The sequence below is a fragment of the Amblyomma mixtum genome, chromosome 2, assembly GCF_055824585.1.
Source record: "Amblyomma mixtum isolate Tamu chromosome 2, ASM5582458v1, whole genome shotgun sequence".
Classification (NCBI taxonomy): Eukaryota; Metazoa; Arthropoda; class Arachnida; order Ixodida; family Ixodidae; genus Amblyomma; species Amblyomma mixtum.
In genome coordinates, this window is record NC_143013.1 from 38,664,502 (window position 1) to 38,687,069 (window position 22,568).

General features: G+C 44.3%; 2 long non-coding RNA genes across 4 annotated transcripts; one reads left to right on the top strand and one right to left on the bottom strand.

Moving 5' to 3' along the window:
* Positions 1-7,582: 7,582 nt before the first annotated feature.
* LOC149359030 (uncharacterized) lies at positions 7,583-17,448 on the top strand. Of its 3 annotated transcripts, XR_016288751.1 has the most exons (5): positions 7,596-8,121; positions 10,287-10,613; positions 13,709-13,794; positions 13,871-17,151; positions 17,234-17,448. It is a non-coding gene; the product is annotated as an uncharacterized LOC149359030 (long non-coding RNA). The 3 variants fall into 3 exon arrangements; XR_016288750.1 differs by lacking the exon at positions 17,234-17,448 and having other exon boundaries at positions 7,587-8,121; positions 13,629-13,794; positions 13,871-15,984; XR_016288749.1 differs by lacking the exons at positions 13,709-13,794; positions 17,234-17,448 and having other exon boundaries at positions 7,583-8,121; positions 13,871-15,984.
* LOC149359031 (uncharacterized) lies at positions 16,114-22,193 on the bottom strand. The gene is made up of 2 exons (XR_016288752.1): positions 20,172-22,193; positions 16,114-18,436 (listed from the first exon to the last, which is right to left on the bottom strand). It is a non-coding gene; the product is annotated as an uncharacterized LOC149359031 (long non-coding RNA).
* Positions 22,194-22,568: the final 375 nt, after the last annotated feature.

A 22,568-nucleotide genomic window follows, 5' to 3' on the forward strand; every position in this document is an offset into this window, starting at 1 on the left:
TTGAGGTCGGCCAGTGAGGAGTTTATACAGAATTACGATATGTGCAATTTTTTCCGAAATAACGGTGATCGATTTGCTGTGTCCGTCCTGCGCCCGCTTGATGACGTCACCTTATTTTTCCTGCCTTCGCTGGGCTTTTCTGTACCATCCGTCAGTACACACTGACGTCGCCATCTTTTCTCGTAATGGGACTAGCAATGCTTTCGCATTAACATATGTTCACAGCGTTTCACCGTATAAAAAAATAGGTGTCCAGAATTTCGGCAAACGAGGACGCGCTCTTCTTGCTTCCCAAGAAACAGAGCTTTCCTTGGAACATCGAACGCACTGTGCTGGTCCAGGCTAGATTTCGAAAAACTGGCACTAGTGCGGCCGAGCGTGCTACCTTAGTGACTTCCACCCACTCACTCGCAATTATTGCTCGTTACATTTCCGCGGACTCGCTCCCACGCTTCATTTGCAAGCGAAAGCTGCGAGGCCCGATGAGAGATGGTACGGTATCTCCACGGAGACGCGTTAATTAGGAAATGATTCGCCTTCGGGCGCCTGGTATTTTCTCGTGTCGACACGCCCGAGACGGAACATTCCGTGTTAATCAGGTGGGCGAGTGTAAAGGCATATTAGCAGAAGAAGGCAGGCTATGGGCGCGGAGTGGTGTAGGCCGGCCCTCCTTTGGCCCTAGCAACAGAGGATGCTTTACTCGGCCAGCAAGCTCCTCATTAGTAGAAGACATCAACATTTCCTAGCGAAACCTTGCAAGTATGAGAGTCCTTCTGACCTTATAATCCTTTATAGCCTCTTATATGCTCTCTAAATACCTCCGCATTTCGTTATAAAGCAATCAGTAGCTTTAGCAGCAAAAGGACAAAAGGCAACAGGAAGTGACAGAAATCTCAGAACCTTTTCGCACAGATGAAAACTCATCTTAATAAGTGCGATGGTGAGATTATCACGTGGGACGTTAATGTGGTGCCCGGCCTTGCAGGCGTCGTCAATGCGTTCTTGCAGTAATTGAAACGGGTTTTGATGAGGGGACGAAGAAGCCTTACGGACGCTCTTTCGAGTGAACGCACGTGCTAGTGAATTAACAGCTATTGGAGGCACAGTAAAGGACGGCGCATACACTCTACCACATTATAGAACTCTTACACAACACCAGGCCGGTTAACAGAACTAGTCGACATAAGGACCTCACTGGCCGGTAGCGGGAGGACATGCACACTACAACTACAACACTTAGCGGGACTGTTGGCGTCGGTTGCAGAAATCGAAGCCATATGTTGCCGAACTGTCGCAATCTGGGAATTTTGCGTCAGACACGTAGGGCTGCCTGGCTCCCTCAATTGTCCACTTCGGCACTGAAGGAATCAAATGCCTCGCCGACTCTGTACTAGAAAAGAGAGGGAACAGTTATTTTTCACGCCCAATCCGATTCTCTAGACCTGTTTCTACCACTCCTCTGCCAACGTGCCATACATGAACAAGCTGGATCGGGAGAGGGGCAATGAGATTTGTTTGAGTTGCTTTGTTGATGGCACGAGCTAGTTCACCCAAAAGACAGAGTAGAGTAAAAGTTTTGAGGTAATTGGTGTAGGAAGCTAGACATTACATAACTGTTTGATTTGGGATAACTCCCATATTGTGTGTGTACTCTGTCGTCTGGCTTCCGCAACATGGGCAGGAGGGACTGCCTAGCAGCTCCTATGTGTAGTGTGGCAACTAAGACAGAAGGTTGGTACAAATCAAAACAGGAATTATGGCGCCTACTTCCTTCTTTTCTGCCCCGCCGCGGTGGCTCAGTGGTTACGGCGCTCGGCTGCTGACCCGAAAGACGCGGGTTCGATCCCGGCCGCAGCGGCTGAATTTCGATGAAGGCGAAATTCTAGAGGCCCGTGTGCTGTGCGATGTCAGTGCACGTTAAAGAACCGCAGGTGGTCGAAATTTCCGGAGCCCTTCACTACGGCGTCTCTCATAGCCTCAGTCGCTTTGGGGCGTTAAACCCCAAAAAACCAAATCAAACCAATCTTTCTTTTCTTCCCTTCGATGAAAAATTGGAGCCCATTGTCAGCGTTCTTTCGCCTTTAACTTTTGAACCTTATCTAGACGTTAAAAAGGACGAGCTCCTTTGCAAAAACTTTGTTCATACTGTCACGTGTCCGCGGCAACAGGTCAGAATGCCGGCTTTGACGACGCACAAATAGGAAGATGGGGAATTCAAACAGATGATTGGTCACGCTTGTGCCCTTCAAATGAGAGAAAAACAGAAAGCCAGGTGGTGGTGATAGTAAGTCCCGGACGTCGCCGAATCGGCTGCATGGCATCGTCCTATTTCTCGAAGAGTCTAGTCACATCATTACAGCACACAGAAGGCAGCTTAATTCAAACTGTGGACCGAAAAATAATATAGGTAAATATATAAAAATAATATAGGAATATAGAATATAAAAAAAGAATAACCGTTATAAACAAAATATAACAGAACATATGAGTATTATTGAAAAACACGATAAAGTAAAAAGACGATCAAAGTAAAAAGTCAAAATGTGGTGAGTAGATGAGAGAAATTTGTTTTTTCTTAGCAGTAAAAAAATAAGGCAATAGTTAATAAATAGACGTAGAATAAACTACTTTTGCGTCGTCAGAGCACCTTCTTTGCAACGCACGTCATGTTGAGCACACGTAAAATTTTACGTTTCTATCTTTTATTTAGGCAAATCACTAAACGTCAGGTAAAGCTCCGTGAAGAGATAATAATCATCACCATCAACCTAAGCTCCGGCATGCGATGAAAAAGAAGCCGCAGTGACTTTTCAGATCTTCTACTTGAAAAGATATCCGTCTTAGACCGGAGTTCAATACCACTCCGCTGGGGACACTCTGCTCGATGAACTGACCAGGGCGAATTTAAATAAGCCGCCAGCTCTAAGGGAGAAGTATTGGAAAGCTGATTAGCTTTGGTTTGTAGCAGCATAGTTGTTGTTAGATGGAAGCTAACAGTAGTTATAATTTTATTGAAATCTGTGCACGAGTACTTTGTAAGCAGTGTTCTTGTAGTTTAAACTAATTTCTAAACTAATTTCTAAGCTATCTTCTAAACATTGCTTTCTAAATTATTTCCTAATACTGTTTTCTAAACGGTGTTCGAAGTTTACTTTCCCCCAAAGATTAACCCTACATTGTCCCCTTAGGCTGTTTTGTATTTCATTCATTTCGATGCGTATTTAGGCTAGTTTGATGTATTCGATTGAAAGCCGTACGTAGAAGTACATTCTGTTCGGAAAAGAGAGAAAAAATAACATTGAAAGGAATATTTGCCTCCAGACGTATTTTTTATACATTATGAATTTGTATATGTGGCGCTAAGCCAAATACACCAGCAGGGAAAAAATATAATTATTCACGCTCACAAAACCTAATTACACCAGTTGCGAGGCGAGGCTATCGAAAGGCAGCAGGACATATTAGGGACCTGTATGTTTCAGGGAAAGCGACGGACAGTTTCGTGAGATATGAGTTTGATTATTTTTTTTTTTCATTGTAAACAGAGGCATTAAAGATTTCCATGCTTGTGTTTTAACCAAATAATCTGAATTCGTCCGGATGGGAAACGACTTCTAAAAGAACTCAGCTTGTTTCAAAAAAACAGCGCAGAAGAAAAAAGATAAGAAAAAAAAAAGGCTGGGGTCGAGCTCACCGTAGAAGTTCAAGGACACGAGGTGTACCAACGTTACGAAAAAAGGACCGACAAAATTATGAATTCAAGGTCTAGCTTCTGTACGTATCACACACGGCGGCATACTTATCGAACGAATGGAGCCACTCGCTTCCAGGGTGAAACGGAGCCAAACGACTGGATCGCTGCGAAGTTCTGGCGTCATGGTGTCGTCACTAGGGACGTCAGCGGCCTCGGGGGAGGGGCGAGAGGTGGCGAAGGGTGAGAGTGAGGTGCGCTGCGGAAAGCGACAGGCGCAGACCACCGCCGGGCCAGTGTCTCGTCTTTTCTTCGTACGTTGAATCATACCGAGCGTACCATCCCTTGTTCCGATAAGAATACCGTTATTTGCACCTGAGTCCTTAGGTCGTACGAATCTGTGAGACCGCCTTCTTACCTGAGTATATATATATTTTTTCCAATGTGCGCCACTGGGGTCTCATAAACAGTGCGAGATTTGTCGGCGTTATAAGGCTGTTCTGGTGGTAGGCGTCATTCTGGGCTCCAGAAAAACGATTTTAGTTTGGATACAAAGCACAAAACAGCTCGCCCAAAAAACTGAAATTGATGTCAAGCAAAAAAGTCTGAATTACGTCCGCTAGTTATCAACATTGGTATTGATCCATCGAATCCAACCAAGTATGTTAAATTGCCTGTAAAAAGGAGTAGCAACTGAAACGCCCGAGGTGTTTCAGTTATTTCAACCTTCACAAGTTGGTAATATTCCGATGAAAAGATAAACCTTTTAAAGATATCCTTCGGATAAGTACAATGGGAAGGGCGCTTTATACATCATTTTGCTAGGAGCAAGAAAGAGAGGCAGAAATACTCGCAAAAACGTGGGCTGCGCGACAACCCACTGTTGCCATCCTCCTCTGGACTGGTAAAGATGTGTTCGGAGAAACGACCGGCTGCTTAGCCACCTGTCAAGTGTGTGTTTAGGTCTGTATAACAAAGGCTGCAATTTTGTACGCAACGCTAATGTCCTCTAGACACAAATGCTTCATAAAGGCAGCTGTTTGGGAGAGCTGGTGTATCGTGACTATAAATAGCTCTCGTTCAGACAAGATAAAACAAACCAACTCCAACTCGTCCAAACAGCTACCCTGAAGAGATGATTGTGTGAGCACCCCTTCTGTCTCGCTATCAAGGAATTAGATGAAGTTCCTGGATGGCTCGAACAAAATGTAGAAGGTGCGTTGGAAAGTGACTTTCTGTGTAATAGGATTGTGGGAAGATGTATTCACGTTCCGGCAGTGTACAAAAACCAGCTCTGCGAGTAATAAAACCCAGTTGAAAGTAAGCCCATGTGGTGTCCTGTTCGGTTTGTCCCGTCTGATCGAGCGCTACTTTTCGCCGCAAATGTTTCATTGCGGGCTGCGGCAATAGTAAGCGAAAATATAACAAAAAACGCCGCCATTATGTACGCGCACTGTGTTATGCCGAGGTCTCTTGCGTCTGCGAAGTCTATTTCTTCACTACTTTCCGGCCGGCTCTGAGTTACACCGGCAGTGGTGAACCGAAAACACTTGCGTCAACAACAAGCTTACGCATACGTTCAACGCACTTCTTCAATGAGATGCAGATAGAAAGGAAGCAACTGTCTATGCTTAATCTCGGGCACGAAACAAAGTACAGCGCGTGGCCAGCCAACTACTGTGTAGACAATTTTAAAAGACTGGGCTTCTGGATGATTCAGGCAAAGCTGTTTAAATTCAATAGCACACGATGTACAGACTTCCAAAATTTGGCCTCAACCTCGTTTCGCCACCCCACATGTTCACAAAAATCCGGTCGGGAGGGAATCGCCACCTGAAGAAAAAAAAGTAAACATACAGTTAGTACGAAAACACTAATCGCATATGCACTGCATAGCATGAGGGGAAGCGGCGGCACGAACTTTTTACCGAAATGCGAAGTGCGCAAAAATGCAGCGACGGGAACGAAAGAAGAAACAACACATAGATAGCATTCAAAGAATGGTAAACTCTGCCATAGAAATAAATCGTTCGACTTAAGGCACACCGAACACACCGTGAATAGGCCCACTCCAAACGCTACCTAGGCCCGAAGGTGCAATAAAATGAAAATAAAGACTCTGTCTAATTTAAGCTTTGATATGACATCACGGCTCTTGATAACCATTTCCTGAACATGATTTTGACCAATAAATGTGGAAACGTTCTTCTGTTTAGAAAAAAAAACTGTTCGACATTTGCTGAATTGACTAGAAACTGAACAGGAGACAATAATGGGCCTCGAGTTTCCTAAATATCACAGTTTCCCTTTTCTGTCCTGTCAAGCTAAACTTGTCCTCATCGTAGTAGTAAGAGTTTCTCGCTTGGCTTCATATACCCTCAGGAGAAAAGGGCGCAGAAATGAGTCCTTTCACACGCAGAGTGTTTACTAACCGGTCACTGGCAGTACAAAAATAATGGAGGATCAACTTCCACGCTTTTCATAGTGATAGCAGCGCACGAAACCGAGGAAATTAGAAACGCCCACACGCGCAGGCGAGTCTTGACATCGCTGACACTGTATATAGAGCAAGATAACAGTACACCCAAGTTAGGCACGTGGCTAACCACTATATCTGATTGTACTTTTACGCAGGCGTTTTGCAACGTTGTTTGCCTCACTTTTTTCCTCTTTTAATTCCAAGGTATCCTAGCAGAACTTTTTTCAAGCTTCCTCTTAAGCACCCAAACAGATGGCAAAATACCGCCCTTCGATTCTTCGTGCTTACGCATGGTATAATTTTCAGGGCCCTGTACTCACGCAGAGGTTGTCGACGCTATACTTTATGCTATAGGTGATTTTCACGAAATAGACGCCCCTCAGCGCCATTGCCGCGAACTAGTGTAAGAAGGATTGGCGCAAGGAACCATCCCGTTTGCTCTGTTGCGTGAGCCTGTTCGCGAGCACACTCAGACGTTGCTTTCAGAGTTTTTCTGTAGACATATATATTAACCGCTCTGTTACATCATGTTCGCATGTTGACGAGGGACAAAAGAGGCGGTGTCATTACGCAAATTTTCTGGCGCCAGCAATGAAGAGAGAGTTTCGGGGAAATTCAGTTTGTACGCTGTGCAGCGGAACGCTTGCATAATGACAGCACATTTCTTTTCAGGCATCGACACTCTCTTTCTAAAGAGATTATTTGCGTGGAGCTGTGTAAATACAAGGCGCTATTTGTTACCAACCATCGCTGAGCACACATGACTGCGCGAGGAATTTGCGCATCGATGTCCCTGTAACTGGAACTCTATTTCGTTATATTTCTTTTTGCACTTCGCTATAGCCCCATGCCTTCTTACCTGTAAACTGAACCATGCACTCAGACGGGAGAACTGTAAGGACCGAATAAAACGCGAAGAAAAGATTGCATCGAATGCATTCTCCATGTCTCTTTCATTCACTGCTGGCGAACAAACAGGTGGAGCCAGGCGTGATTGTTCCGAAAAAAATAAAAGTGTGCGGAGAAGGCAATCTCATATCGTCCTCAGTTTCCACCTGCACACGATTACAAACCTACATTCGCAACGAAAGTAGCGCGAGGTCATTAAACTAATGAGAAAGAAAAAATGGCAGAGGCTTAGCTAAGGTTAAGCCTAGTCAGATGCGAAGCATATTGATGGCTAGGCATGGTAATAAATGGCTTTCCTTGGTTGACGTTCATCCCGCTTTTCATCGGTCTCTGTGGAACACTGAAGCTTTCGCTTCTCGTTCAAATCAGCCCTGCTTCTAGGCGGCATCCCAACACCTGGCCGCCTCGTAAGGGCCCGGAGAGCGAGGCAAGCTCAGCTTTATACCGCTGCTGTAGCGTCACGTGGTCAGCTGCAGCGCCTCTGATGTGCGGAGGGCGTATTCAGAGGAAGGTGATCCTCGTTGCGATTGGCCAACCGAGAACAGACGTCACTGCTCTACTCTACGTCACTCTGTGGGGACTTTTGGGGAACACTGCGCTTCAACCGACAGGGAAAATCTCAACTCTTCTTGAAAATCCTTGCTCAATATCCCAAGGTATCCCAAGGTGCATTTCTTGCTCGCTTGTTTTTTTTTATTTTTTTGCCTTGAGCATGGAGACCGACAAGGCGTTCTTCAATACTAGTAATTTAAAAACACCCATCAAGGATATTCATGGGGAAGGACGCGGTTGTTGCTGCGACGCATCTTTTCTTTTTCTCTTTCCTCTGATCTCTCCTCTATCTGCACGCGGCAGCGGTGGTGGCTCGGCTCCAGCCAGTAGGCAGGCCCATGCATCCTTCTCCCAGTCACAACAACATGTAGTAAGGCACGGCCGTTCTTGTGCGACTTACGTCCGAAGCATTTTGTCGCCCTTCGTGACCTGCGACGGCACCACGACTTCGAGGAAGAGGTGGAGAATCTAGTCTTCGACTCTAATAAAGGTAAGAAACGAAGTCTGCATGCACGCAGCGGGATGCAGTCGCGCGCTTAGATTACCGATTGAAAAGTTGCAGTTTATTGACTTTTCGAGTGCGCGCATTTTAAGTTTGTAAACACAAAGCGCGTTTTTTTTTTATTTACGGGCTTACACTCACCTGGGGAAACTTGCACGTGGTTTTGTGCACAAAAACTTAGCGATGACATGCACGTTTTTTAAAGGAACCATGAAGATTTCAATGGGCTTGGTCTAGTGCGACAGATCTGCAGAGGTAGCCTTTGCAGGGCATTCGAGTGAAATGTGAAACGTAACGTACTATAACCTTTGAAAGCCATGACTTGTCATAGTCATTTTGCACTTATTTGTAATGTAAGGTGTATAGTTTGTACAAAGTTTAGGTAGTCATAGTTTTGACTCCTAATCATTCTGAAGTGTAGCATGACTCAGCACTTTACTAGTAACATAAGGTGTGCAGAGTTTGTACAAAGTTGCGTAGTCATGCCTTGCACTCATGACTCGTCATTCTGCAACATAGCATGACTGTGCACTTTAATGCTTTGGCATTCTCGCTGGTAAGCAGTCTTATGTGTGTCTGCAGAATTTTTTTTTGGTGTCCTAGCTCCTCCATAAGCAAAGTGACAAGCAGTACACTCTCTTTCATATTTAAAGTGGCCACTGCAGGAAAAAAACTGGTCCTTGCAGCAGACTCGCTGCTACAGGCCTTGCTTATGCTTTGTTGCAGGCATCTGCAATGTCTCGACAGGACAGACAACATTGTCGCGGCATGCACTGGCTTAGCAGCGCTGAAGCCATGGCAATCGCAACATGCAGAAGTGTGTAGGAAGAATGCCCAGCATTGTTCTGCCTTTAGAAGTCAACAGCGCTGACCTGAATTTGTGGTCAAAGGACAGGGCCATGTAAAAGGTTGCTGTGCAGGAATGAGTTTTTGCAGGGTGTAGTAAAATTGAAATACTTCCATGCAACAGTCCGTGTAATAACTTAACCTGAACTTAATAATTTTCTCCAAAAATTGTTCCCCATGCACAAAGAGCTAAGCAAGGAAGAAGCCGCAAAATGGCGGAAGCTACAGACAGGCTCCTTCCCCAACTTATATATACTAAGCAAGATATTCCCGACACAATACCGCGCCACATGCCCTTGGTGCGAAGCGAGGCCAACACTATACCACATAACATGGGAATGCGACAGAAACATATCGTTCCACAAACACGACACACCAAGTGCGGAGCAATGGGAGAGCCGGCTCACCAGCTGCGAGCTAGAGGCCCAAAGGGCACTCATAGCACACGCAAGCGAGGTGGCCAGACTCAGTGGAGCCCTGGACTAGGGGACCACCCAAGGCTAAGGAGGCAACCTCAAGACTTGAAGAGAAGACTTGAAGAAGACCTCCACCGCAGGCTAAATCTTAGAAATCAATAAAGTTTCTACTCACTACTCCCCATGCGCTATAGCAGGAAAAAACAGTAAGCGAATGACTGATAAATTTTTAACAATAAAAAAGCTGGGAAATGCAGTTCTGCACTGCAGGCAAAAGGCTAAAAATGTGAAGCTAAATCTGTGATTGTCATGCGCACTTGGCAGAGCGCCAGTAGTAGTGCGAGAGTACTGCATATGTGCCCTCTCCATAGCACATGCATTTTTCATTAGTGTATGTAAAAAGTACAAACTTTAATTTGGCCTTGCTTTTCAAAAAATGAAAGTAGTGTGATACACAAAAAATTGACAGAGAAGTTTTGCCGAAATTTTATAAACGTGCAAAAGCAGAATTTCATGAACATTGCCTTGTCTTGTTACTTTACTGTTGGCTTTCTAAGGATGCCTTATGCCGTTATTCATGTGCTATCATTGTGTACACGTTTTTATCAAAATGGAGCCCACCTTTGTTCACGCCTCAATTTTTAAAAATTTCTTTTTAGTCATGAGTGGTCATGGACTTAACATCATATGTTGGCATCGTGTCATAACTATGTTGCAATGCTGCTGTGAGGCTGTGGTTGCTATGTCGCCGTTGCTATGCTCTTGGCACAAACCCACATACACATCGCAGGATCTTGCTCGGGGTTTACCGTTCGGAATTGTGCTTTCACACTAATAATTAACTAATACTATGTGGAGTGCTTAGTTATGTTTACAATCTTTCTGTTTCAGGATTTTGCGCCTGGAAAGACGGAGAAGAAAGCAAAACTTGCTGCCATTTTATAGCTTCTACAGGAAAGAAGGAATGTGCACCAAGGGTTTTTAAACGCTACCTGCACTGCCACCATTCCGGCTCGTACGAAGAGCTTCCTATAGAACAGCGCCAAAGGCAGGAAAAGGGGCAAGGAAGCTGCAAAATCAGCAAACACTGCTTTGCTACTCTAGAGGTCATGGAGAAAGAGGGCAAGGTATATGTAGTGTTTCAAAAGAAACACTACGGACACTTCAATGAGGCCTGCCACCAAAGGCTGTCCCAGGATGATGCCAGAGGGCTTGCAGGTTAGCCACTCCTCTTGTACAAAGCATTTGTGCATGCTGTGTTGACTGTACCGGAATGTGAAAACGTTTAGAAGCTACACTCCACCAACCTTTCATAAATGGGAGACGAAAGTGCAATAGAAATGTATTTTAGGGGGAAGATATTACTCATTAACTCGAGTGATCATTTCAATGATTTTTATTCTTCTGCGATGCATCTATGGCACAAAAGAGGTGGGACAACATGAAAATGACTATTGTAAAGTGGGAGAAGGCATGTCCCACAAAACGAGGGGCGGAAGAAGTTATAGTAGGGCACAGCTTAAGAACCCAGTGGCCAATGCCCCTCAAAGGAAGCCTGCCATCCAATGGCGTCGACCGATTCTCATGATGTCATGGTTAATCCTAGGGGGTAGCACTGCAGGAGGGTGGCAGATGAAAGGGGATTAGTTATGGCTTTAATTGGGTTAACTGATGAAAATCAGCTGACGCCATTGACTGGGGGGGTCTTCTTTAAGGGCCATCTGCCACTTCGTTCTCGAGTTGTATCTGACTGTAGTGCAATTCACTTGAGCCTACTTGGTCGCATCGAAGGGTGAAAAACAATTGATCCACGGCACATTGCATGCACAGCACAGTCTGTACGAACTTCATGCCGTTTAGTTTAGAGATGCTTTGTGGAAGGGGTCCAGTCTTTCGAAATGAACATAATTAGGAATGTCGTCTAGCACTGAACTACTCCAATGTCTGTTCTTTTGTTTTTCTGCTGGTTTCATTGACTATCCTAGGTCTGTCGCTCAATCGGCTGACGTTGAACTTCATCCGTAAGAAGTCGGCTTGAGCTCTATGAAACGTGTCTTGAATGACTGACAGTTGCACTCGATGCTAGCCTCTTTTTTTGGCTGCCTGTCAAAAGCGTAGGCATTTTGTTGCTGATCAAAGCAACGCCACCAGTCTAATGGTTGTATAAGGGCCATGTTTTTTCTCATAAGACAGATCGTCTGCAGTGAACTTTCATTAATTAGAATTATTTGGCTGTTTTGGCACTTCATCAGTAACGCTCGCAGGAACGGCTGTGGTTTGAGTGTTCAGCTACTAAGCTGGAGTACCCGGGTTAGAACCCGGCTGCGGCAGCTGAGTTTCGATGGAGGCAAGAGGTGCCCACGTGCTGCGCAGTGTCAGTGCCCAAAGATCCCCAGGCGGTCGAAATTATTACGGAGCCCTCCACTACAGCACCTTTCTCTCTTGCTTCTTTCACTCCTTCTTTCCTTCATGGCATGGTTGAGGCAGTTACTGCACCATTTCCTTTCCTCAAAAACCACTAACATAAAACACAAGCCTGCACAAGAGTTGAAATCGCAAAAAAAAAAAAATGAACAAGCAGCATTTATATTTCAGTTTATGTATGACTGGCATGCCCTCCAATTGTCTCTGACTTAGCAGCAGTCATTCAGGTGTTGAAACTGAAACAGCATGAGAAAAATATTCACTTAGAAATTATTCACCTGGCGTAAGTGAATTCTACATTGTGACTCGTGCACACTATTGTCTTGTGCACAAGTCCAAAGAAACAAAGTTCGCGTTCAAAAATTTGGTGTCTCTACTCCTTTAAAGGTTGCTGTCAGGCGAATCGGTGCATTTTTTGAATATGCAGAATGAAATGGGACAGGATGAGAAGCACATGTCCTTATTCTTTTCTTGTCCACATTTTCAGTGCTGTTATATTCCGCATTTATAACACGCTGTATATAATACCCCTGCCACACGGCAAATTTAATGTCATTCCCATCGAATGACATTCGTTCAAAACGACATTAGTTTGCTGCCACACGAGAAAATCTAATGTCATTCGATGAAAACGACATTAGGTATCGAATGAGTTCCCTGAACACATTCGCCTGCGACGTCCGAGCTAATGTGTTCCCTCGACACCAGAGACTTGGTGAGAATATACACCGAAAAACACGATTACAAAAACGTCACAAGCACTGTAATATTTCCGCGTCCCTACGATTCTGCTGTCGTTCATTTATGTATATAAAAATGCCAAATAGAATTGGAAAAAAATAAAACTCACTCTCGCTACCAGCCTTGCGTGGTTAATATTCACAACATGGCGACGCCCAGCTCGCCCGCTTCGGACCGAATACTGCGTCGCCGCTGCATTTTTCGACGCGATAGCTTGCTCTAAACGGTTGTATTCGCTTTTATTTTGTGCATTCTCATCCCTCCGTAACAATATAGGTTTAAAATATCAGTCGCTTTTGAGATAAATTTCAGAATTTCTTGATGCTAGGCTTAACTATGTACGGCGTACACTGTCGTCATAGCAACGACCCCGAGCGAAGTATTTCTCCAACTTTGCACTAGAATCTACATTTTCATTTCATCCAATTGATTTACATTAAAAAAAAAAGCCTTCGATTGCATTCATTACTGCCGTTAATAAAAGAGAAAAACGTTTTTTCGGCACTCAGTTCAGGAGGTTTGACTTGCTATCGTCTAGATGGCGCCACAGTATGTTATGCTTCTCGCGCGCTACGCTAGTCACACCCAACCACCGTGCTTCCTACCAAAACTGTTGTGAGGACGGGCGGCAGTGCGCGCAAGGTGCGCCCGTAGCATGCGCAAAGCTTTTGCGGCCGCACAGCTAATACTGTCTAATTTCACCATAGAGAGCATTTCACAATATGACGTCCGCCATTTGCCTGCCGCCGCTGGCTGAGGTTTGGCTTGGCTTGGACTTGTGGTGGATAGCAGTGATCAACACGTTATTGAAATCAACGTTTTTAGATCCCTCGCACAGCGCGCCTATCTAAATATGTTGATTAAAATGAGGATGAAGATTTTAGAATCGGTTTCTGTACTCACTGTACTCTCTTTCCATCGCAATCGCCATCATTTGCAAATGACATTAGTTTTTGCCGTGTAGCAGCGCGCAGAAAAAAATGACTAAGTCGAACAAATGTCATTCGATGAGAATGACATTAAATTTGCCGTGTGGCAGGGGTATAACTTCCCTGTTTTGCATTGCAGTATGCAAGTTTAAACACTCAAGCTCATAAAAATAAAGTCCATCTGGCTTTGAAACAACCATTTTGTTGTGTGCTTTGCAGTGCCACAAAAGTGAAATGAAAGTAAGATGAACTGTGTGTCACCTGTGAAAAGGAGCAAAGTGGAAGACGAAGGAATCCGACCAGAAGTATTTGTCACTTTATTACATGGCTGTAGGCAGATGAACCAGAGATGTTAACAGTTTTTTTCTGTACCATTTTCAGGCCGGTTAGCAGAAGGAATGCCAGAAAAAACCATCGTGCACAAACATCCGAGCAGGTACAAGTGGATCAAGCCCACGGATGCAACTTGTGACTACTAAGGACCTCCGTAACATTGCAGATAAGTTTAGGATTGGAAAAACAGAGCAGAGAGATCCAGACGATTTTAAGAGTGTTGAATTATGGGTCGAAGAAATGAGGGCAAAAAATGAGTCGCCACTGTTGTATTACAGGAAGAAGGGTGACCCCAACAGTCATGATGGTGACTTTGAGCTAGCATTAATGACGTTCCCACAACGAGAGCTCCTTTATGAATTGGGGCAGCGAAACTGTGCACTGACTCCACCCATGGCATAAATAAGTACTAACTCCAACTGACAACCCTGCTCACAATTTCTCAAGATGCCTTTGGTATCCCGTGTGCCTACTTGATTTCAAAAAGGGTGAACACGGGCACTGTGGTGAGGTTTTTCGAGGCCATCAAAGAAAAAGACACAATACCATGTCAGGCATTTATGTCTGATGATGCCCCTGTTTATGGCAGTGCATGGGAGCAGGTGATGGGTCCCTTGAGGAGTCGACTGCTTTGCAGCTGGCAGGTGCTACACAACTGGAGCACGCACCTAAATACAGTCACAAACAAGGACTGCAGGAGTACAACAAGGGACATGCTGCACACTCTGATGAAGTGGACAGATGAGACTGAGTCTCAACAGTTGCTCCCTGCACTTCTTGGTATCCACTCCAAAGAGCATCAGCTTAATTGCCTTTGGCTTTGTCAGAAATTTTGAGAAAACATACGCAAAGAGGGCATGTCAGTGGGCTTACTGCTGTCGGCAGTACATTGGATTAACAACAAATAATCACTTGGAGTCAAGGCACTGAAGTACTCTCACTTTGGTGGCAAGGTAAATGGGTGATTGGATACATTAATCAAAGTACTCTTCAATTTCACATCCGAAAAACTTTACAACAGGTGTCAAAGGAGGAGCAGACCACCGCAAATCTGCCCTATTTAGGAAGCATAAAGTGGGGATTGAGCTTTCTAAGTCCAGTACTGAGAGAGTGGGAGATGGCCAGTGGCATGTAAAGTCACAAAGTTTGGTGAACTTCAAGCACACAGTGGAAAGAACTAGCAAATCGTGCAGTGGCTGTGAGCTTCATTGTGAGCAGTGCGAGGCTTGCCACAACATGTACAAAAGTACGTGTTGACCATGCAACGCATGTGCACATGTGCAAGCACATGCATGCTGTTGCTATAATGGAGCTACACTTGTGTCAGATGCAGAGCAGCCAGAAAGTAGCATTTGACTGTGCTGGCATTTGTAGGCCCTGCCAGCTGAAGATGGCAGATTTCAGGTGAGGGATTAGGATTATGTTATGAGCTAGTTGGCAGGCTATTCTGACAAAGTGCTTTAGCATAGCAAGCTCAAGACACAGCAGGGAAGAGGAGTGCCATTTGCTAATTTTCTTGAAGCCCACATGGTCATGAGAAAGGTGCGCCATCATATCCCATATCAAGCAGCACCATTGAGGGTGCACTACAGGCCTCTGGTATTTCTTTTCTAGTCATTCCTTTTTCCCGAAACTTTCCTCCTAGGAAGGGAGAACTCATCCCGCCACGGCGCCTCAGTGGCTCTGGCGTTCTTAGACTGCTTACCCGAAGGCTGTGGGTTTGATCCGGCCATGGCGGCCACATTTCAGTGGAGGCAAAATACAAAGATGGCCATGTGCTGTGCAAAGTCAGCGTGCATTAAAGGGCCCCAGGTGGTGTAAATTAATCCAGAGACCTCCATTATGGTGTCCCTCATAGCCCATGTGCCGCTCCCGAATGTTAAACCCGACAATTAAGAAATTGAGATATTTCAGGCCCCTCATTCCCTACTCAGAATCTGCTTGTGTGAGTACGCCCTCTCTGGCACTGCTCAACAGAGAACTTCTGACAATTGGCAAACATTTTTCATCTTTGGGAAATTAGTGCACTCATTTTCTTGTTCATACCTGCCTTGCATTCACTATAATTTTATTTCTTCGTCATCCCTGCTTGATTTCATTTTGTCTGCATGTGATGCACTCATAGAGGCATGCGCTCTTCAATAAAATTAGTATGAAGTGTCGCTCCATGCTGCATTCCTCTTTGTTGCGTCGTGCTGTTTCAGTGCACCGCCCTTTTAGGACATCTTGAGAAAAACAGCGCTTGCAGACAAAGGACCAGAACAAGGACACACAAAAAAAAAACAGCGCAGTTGTGTGTCCTTCTCGTTTCCTTTGTCTGCAAGTGCTGTTTTTCTCAAGATGTACCCCAACCAACTCGCCCAGCAACACACCTTGCCTTTTAGGACAGTTGACAATATGTGGTTCTACAGTTCTGCAATGCATATGAGAAAAAGTATTCTTGACAAAAGGCTAAGCCGTAGCTGTCATCTTGCACACTGAAAGCTGCAGCGCAAAACTACTATTCATCTTATTTTGCAAAGAGAATACTGCTGCAACAGAAAAACAGTATTACTCATTTTTCAGAACATTGCTGGTGCAATTTGTGACACGAACTTATATTGCCATGGTAGAAACAGCCGTGAATAGCCTTCCCTCACATGATAAAGCACTTCATAAATGAACTTGCTTGGCTCTTACACAGTGTCTCTCCACCAGCCTTCCAAGCAATGAGCCTTCTGTTGTGTGATGGGAACACTGTGCCAACTTTGTTGCCTAGAAATTCTAAAATGCCCCTATTTGTCGAGAAGGCAGCTTAGATGAAACATATAGTGCCCAGTTAATGTCATTTCCTTTTTACTCATTAATGAAAAATGCTTCAAAGCCCAACTGCAACGAAATTATAATTTGGCTAGAATGCCTGTTAATGTGCTGGGTGTGTCATAAAACTAATCGTAACAAAGTTTCATGCTTCTGAGAAAACTGACACTGTTGCTACAAGTGTTTAAAAAGCTGTGTAGTAGACAACGTGGCATGTCCATATAGGCAGATACGGATACCCGAGTGCCATACGGCCTCATGTCTGACCCATTGGGAATGAACAGATTAAGGACAGTGTAGAGTGAAAGGCTAGGGGCTAAAATGTGGCTTGGCAGTCATGGGTATGGTGCTGCGCCAAAGTTGTTAGGAATTTGTTTCAATCCTGCAGATGCTGATTTCTGTTTCCATTCCAGGTTTTTGTACACCATATTTACTTAAATAATGGATGCGTTTGCATAATAAATGCTTTCCCTACATCAATCATCAAAATCTGGGGAAAGTTCAACTGACCACACCATGTTTTACACCATGTAATAAATGCACCAAACTTACCATTCTAATTTTTTCCCACAAGAAACTGCATCCATGATGCAAGTAACTGCAGTATTACAGGTTACAGAATGAAGCACTGTCAGCTGTATTATGTGGCCGCAAGACTGCCTGGCGCCATGTGAAGAGGAATGCTCCCAAGGCTCATCACATCACATTTACTCCAGTATCCACATATGGCACCCGTTTCATCCTGCACGTCACATTCACCTCGGGCTGTTGATAGCCTGCCAGCTAGATTAAGAATGTCACAAATAAAATGTCTACCTAACTGAAAACTGAGGTTGTATATATCGGAGATTTTTATTGACTTGTGGCAGTCTACCTGGACAGGTTATGGTAATGCAAGGCAGCCCATTATGCACAGCATATGAGTGCATAGGCGCCACAACTTCGCATCTTTTCCAAGGGTTCATGTTTTGCACTATTGGGTGTGACCCGACCCATCTTTCCACAATCCTCGCGTAGTTAATAATAAAGTGCTCCTAATCCTTTTTTGACAGTCAAAATGTATTTTCCTAGGCATATTGGCAATCTGCAATTTGTATTTCTCCACAGATTTGGTACTTCTGAGAAGTTGGACGGTCATTTTATAAATGATATATTTTTAATAAGCTAGCAGATACTATTCTTGATTTAAACATTTGCAGGCATATATACGCTGCCATTGTTTGCCTTGATAAATACTGTGTCCATTGTGTAATCATAGTACAAACACGTTAATTGATTCTAAAGGATGTTAATGCTGCTTAATTACGCTGTACAAGCCCAGCTGTGGCTTTGGAAAGCTGCCCTTCCTTGGACTCTGACATTAAATACAACTTGTACTTGGGAAAGACTAATCTTACTGTGAGTGTAACGACAAAATTAAACAAATTCCATTAGACGCTGGTATGACCCCGCCTGCGGCAGTTGTATTCCGATGGTGACACACAACAGGCCCAGATGCTGTGCGATGTCTGAGCACGTTAAGGGCCACTGTTGGTCGAAATTACTGGATCCCTCCACTGTGGCGTCCCTCATAGCCTGAGTCGCTTTGGGACGTTAAACCTCGTAAGCCAAAGTTAGCATTATGTTCCTGCCGGACCGAGCAGCCACTGACAGGGTAAGACTGTACGAATGGGTACCATCAATCACTACGTGACACCCCCACTCCACTCACCCGATGAAATCCCATCCATCAGTGACACATCCACTCCACCCTTCGACTCGGATTTGCAACCGCTTGCCAACCGCCTCCTCCCGCCCTCTCTTCTTCCCTCTTCCCTGCAATTTCGTGAAGGTGGATTTCACTCCCTCCACTCTGTCACCTGAGGCTTCAGACCGACGGATTATTCCAACATGGGGGGTTCTGATGCTGATGCACTAAAATGATATTTTTGAAAGACAGCTACAGTTTTTTACATGTTAAGGAAAAGAGTACTCGCTGTACCATGCAAAATGCGAGATCATTCCCTGGTGTGCACACACTGCATCACAAGGAAGTATATTTGGCACCTAAATTGAAATGTGCAGTATAGCGAGCAGTTAGCACCAGGTGCTGTACACAGACACGAGCACAAAATGAACACGCTTATTACCAGGCCCTCTCTGTGCACCCTCCCTATACATAGTGCGAAGACTGCTTTTGAAGCTAAGGTTGGTCACATTGCAAAGAAATAAAGACAGCATGAACATGAGAACCGGACACACAGCACTGACAGAAATCTCGACAGTCGGTGCTGTGTGTCTGGTTCCCGTGTCGTCCCTTTCTGTTCGGCGACCAACCTTAACTAGAACAAACAACTTGCCCGAACCCTTGCTTTTGAAGCATTGCATGCAGTAAGTAGCACGCAGTACAATGCACAGACTGAGCCATGTGTGTTATTGTATCAGCAGTAAACCACGTGCAAAAAAAAAAAATTCAACAGCCAATAACTACAGTCGGTAAAGCGAAATTTGAGCGCAGCTCTTCACATATTTTAGTTTTGCAGTATGCTGAAGTAAAGAATTCCAGAGAGCCACCTGCCCCAGCGAGAGGCAGTGATAGGTGACATTTGGCCCTGAGCACTTGGCTATCACATACTTTGTATAGACAAGTTCTGTCCCGCCTCATACGAACACCAAAACACTTTCTTGAATATCTTTTTCAATGAAGGCAAATACACTGGCTTACACAAACATCGAAATTACTTGCTATTACATCTTAATAAAGTGTTCAGTGTCAAACTATTACGATGCTATATATCAATTTATGCATGCCAGCACATCATCTCTGGCTGAGAAAGATCTGACAAACCTTGCTTTTTGACAGTATGTGGGCAAAGAGTCATTGATTGCAAAGACCAAATATGACTATACCAGCAGAACGAGAACTCAGAGGATTACCTTAGAACTCATGTGCCTTTGAAAACATGCAGTGAACATGGAAACAATTTTATTTTTAAGGTGCGCCGCCCAGCGTATGCACATGCGTTCAGAGCACTCTTTCTGCGCCATGAAGGACGACTCGGCCCCAAGAGCAGAAGTACACACTGCCAGTGCATTCCAGAACATTTAATTCAGATAGGTACTACATGAGACGTAAGCAACGTATCTATAGCGTTCGCACCGTGCAGCTTTATTGCTTCGCTCTGTCCCGAGCATTTTTCAGTCCACTGAGGTGGTTGCGAGCCACAGGTGGGTTAGTCTTGCGATTATTCTGCCGGCAATTGCTTCTCTCTGTGATCTAGCAGATCTACGCCACTTCGCACCCACAACAGTCGTCAAATGGTACTGTCACTATTCGGTGTCCAGATCAGTGTCTTGAAGGATCGAAGGCGGGCTGGAAACGACATGCTGCAATGTTCTCCAACCCTTGCATCACAAGGAAGTCAATGCGACGACATATCACAGCCCACGCACTGCATCGTGATGATTATAACAAGAGTTATATGCACAGATATTTTCCAGAACGAGCTGGAAACACCCAGATCAGGGACGCCAGTACTGGACGGCGCGGGCTTGCGTCCTGCTCACTCACCTTTAAGGACGCATGGGAGGTAAACACGCATTCCATAGGCGGTCTACTGGTCACAAACAAAAAAGGGGCAAATTTAAAGAACTACACACGCCACAAAGACGAGACACCGACGAATACTTCACTCGCAACAGCCGCCGACCGCGATTCGAACGTACGTAAACAACCGCCATGTTGTTTTTTTTTCTTCTTTGCTAACTGACTATAGGGGGCGCTGTAAGAGCGCTAGCATCATCATCATCATCATCGCGCGTTCCCTCAAAGAAAAGTAAATACAAATAGCCCAAACCAGCAATAAACTAGAAAAAAAGCATTAAACGTTAAAAATTGCAACATAAATAAGAAAGTCATTTATGCAGTTGACGAAAATCAACACACTCATTCAAAGGAAACGCCAATAAAATTGATTCATAAAAATAAAACAAAAATATAAATATGCATGTTTTCTTCTCCTTGGTTTTGACTAAAGCTAGGACGTGCGACTATTTTTTGGCAGTTTTCTAAATCGGGTCGCCCAGTGCGACCATAAGAAAATTAAGGCAAGAAAACTGAAAACGTAACAGGGGCACTTAAGGGTCAACATTGCATCGTCACAATATGCACGCTTTCTCTCTTGTTGCTCATCCCAAGCTTGAATGCATGTCAATTTGCTGTTTCAAAGCAGAATGGTTTTCTATCGTTGTAGCGGATTGAACCGAACCAAATGTACTGTCATGAACAAAGCGGTCACATAACTTTCACTTATGCAGCTCAAACTCACATTATTTATTATTTCAGTTTAGTTTTAATGACATGAAAGAACCACAAGTACCATTATAAAAGGTATTTTTCATCAGAGCACTTCGGATGGACTAGAAGCCTTACTCCCAACAGTGTGCAATAAAGCCATTTACACAAATCATGTTGGCAGCAATGTTGAAACTGTGTGCGTCCACATTACTTGAAACTGCAACATATGCAAGACAGACAAAATTTTACCATTCAAAATCATAATGTGCCGAGATATTGCTGCAATCTTGAACGTAACCACGCTTGCCATTACAATCAAAATGACTCAACAGCACATGCAAACATGAGAATTTTTTCTTCACAGACATTTTGACACTACATTTAGTTCACTATTTATGCAACTTCCGTTTATTTACACGATGGACACAAATATTCACATGCACGCCAGTCTTAGCATGAGTGCCATGCATTAGTAATTGGCAATATGCACCCCGGCACACATTGTGCATTTGCACATTAAAACGCTCATGAAAACTCAACAAGTGCTCAGCAATTACTGCAGCTTAAATGGTCAAGCACACAGAACACGTCAAAGTTATGGTATGGTATAGAATATGGGGTTTAGCGTCCGAAGGCAACATGGGTTATGAGGAACGCCATAGTGCAGCGCTACGGATTAATTTTGACCACATGGGGCTCTTTATCGAGCACTGATGTCACTCAGTACACAGGCGCCTAGCATTTCACCTCCACTGATAGGCAGCTGCCGCAACTGGGATCGAACCCGTCCTTGGGAACAGCAGCGGGCACCCTAACCACTCGGCCATTGCGGCGGGGCGACGGCTGACCACATTATAAGCAACCAAAAGTCCAGGTCTCTGCTTTATGTCTTACATGTTGCCTAGGTATCTTCTACTTTTACTATATCTGCAATCTAAAAATTAACGATAGACAACTTCCCCGCTCCATCTAAATTACTATAATTGTCCCATGCCCTTCTTCGTTTGCTACACACTTGAGCTTATAATTTTTGGCTAGTTTTATCAAGGTGTCATACAAGTGTAACAGCTGCCACAGTATGAATTGTGGATTCTAAGAGAAAAAAGAACTCAAATTTTGCACTACTTTGAACAAAAATATTCAGCCAATATATGCACAACAGGCATACACCAATAACATTTCTACCGCAAAACCGTGAACCCACCGTACCGAGGAACAGTAATAGAATATCACTGGCCGCCGCGGTGCCTCAGAGGTTATGGTGCTTGGCTGTTGACCCGAAAGACGTGGGTTCGATCCCGGCTGTGGGGGTCGCATTTCGATGGAGGCAAAATTCTATAGACCCCTACAAAAATTTTATTAGTCACCCCTTATCGTGCTAATATGCAGGTACCAATTATTTCTGTAACATACCTCTCATCATTTCTGTAATACCCGTTACTAGGTCTTCAAGAAAATAATAAAATGAAATGTAGCAAAGAGCTGATGGTTGTCTTTTCATACAACATTCTTCACAGCAGCTCTGCTTCTGAAAGGAGCACCTCATTCTTTGTGGACTCAACTAGTTTTCTTCTATTTTAATCACCATGAGGTCAGAGTACTCCAGTAACACTCTGAATCCTGATATGCTACACTCTAGTGAGCCAGTTTCACAACTCTCATAAAAGAATG